Source organism: Micropterus dolomieu, linkage group LG17 (assembly GCF_021292245.1).
Source record: "Micropterus dolomieu isolate WLL.071019.BEF.003 ecotype Adirondacks linkage group LG17, ASM2129224v1, whole genome shotgun sequence".
NCBI lineage: Eukaryota > Metazoa > Chordata > Actinopteri > Centrarchiformes > Centrarchidae > Micropterus > Micropterus dolomieu.
The window spans coordinates 145,808-147,216 of record NC_060166.1 but is presented as its reverse complement, the minus strand read 5'-3'; positions in this window follow the sequence as shown (position 1 = coordinate 147,216).

The window sequence follows — 1,409 nt, the reverse complement described above, 5'->3', positions numbered from 1 at the left end:
TCCCCCCCCCCCCCCCCCCCCCCCCCCCCCCTTTTCAAAGAGAGAGACAAAGAGGGAGAGATTCTGGATTCTTCCTCTTGGGTATAAAATAATTAAATGTAGTGACGTGTATCTACACTGCTGGAATTATACAAGCAGAAGAAGAACACTGTGATGATGAAACACATGCTCTGTGGCGCTGTTTGTACGTTGTCGGCTACTGTAGAAACATGGCGACACTATGTGGCAACATCCATGGAAGGGGGACCCGCTGTTATGCAGATAGAAATGGCTCTTTCTAAGGTAATAAAAACACAACAGTTCATTATGTGAGGTCTTTAAACACCACTGAAAACATAACTATAGATCTCATTTTGCATATTACACAATGGACCTTTAAGTTGATTTTGATTTAAAAGGTGGATAATTAAAGCAAGAGACTTTTTTGTCTTTTTGCCGCTTTCTGGCCCTGGTTCTTATGAAGGCTGAATGTTTTCCAGTGGTTTAAAAAGTTATTACTAGTAATAACTACTAATATATTAGTTTTTGCCCTGGAAAGCCGGGATTACCCAGTATGAGAGACTTTATTAATTTAATAGTATTTATTCTATATTCTGATGTTATTCTTTCATATGCATTACATTTTGTGGAACAACAATTCCTCATAAAAGTACACTATCTTGAAGTTGAAGAAAATGCATGGCCAGCAATACATAATTGTTTGATGTTTGACATGAGTTTATTACTGAATGCAAGGGCACACAATAAAGCACAAGAAGCATCTCACCTCTGTTTGCTTGTCCAAGTTATATTTGGAATTAAGTGCATCCAGGTTTGCATTGAAATATGTTTTTGGAACTGAGACATCCTTTCATTTGAAGCAACATTTGGCAGCTGATCACAGCTAGATGATCTGTCAGTCAGCTCTAACAGCTGTAGCGTGACTTAATGGAAATGACAATCAATGATGATGATGCTGACAGACAGACTCTCCGACTCTCTCTGTTATTGTATCTATAATAAAAGTTAATAGAGGGAAATGAAAATCATGGAAAAATCTGCAAAAATCTTTCAAGTTGTTTGTGGTCCTTTTTTTCTTGTTCAGACCTACAATGAACACACTTTTTTTAACTAAATGGTGAATCAGCACTCAAATAAAACATAAATCTTGGGAGCAATACACTTGAGTTTAATCTGTCTTCACTCACACATGAAGCTGCACTGCTCTTGTGATGTATCCAGTGCGTGAAGTGGAAAAGAAATGGTGCCAGTACTCCCCCCTCTGCACTATCCTCAACCTCATGGTGAAACTAGTAAATATTATAACTTTAAATACAAAGTAAAATGTTAGTATAATATTAATATATTTACTGGACACACTTTATTTGGATAGTCTGTCTGCCTGTCATTCATTAAGTTATTGTGCAAAG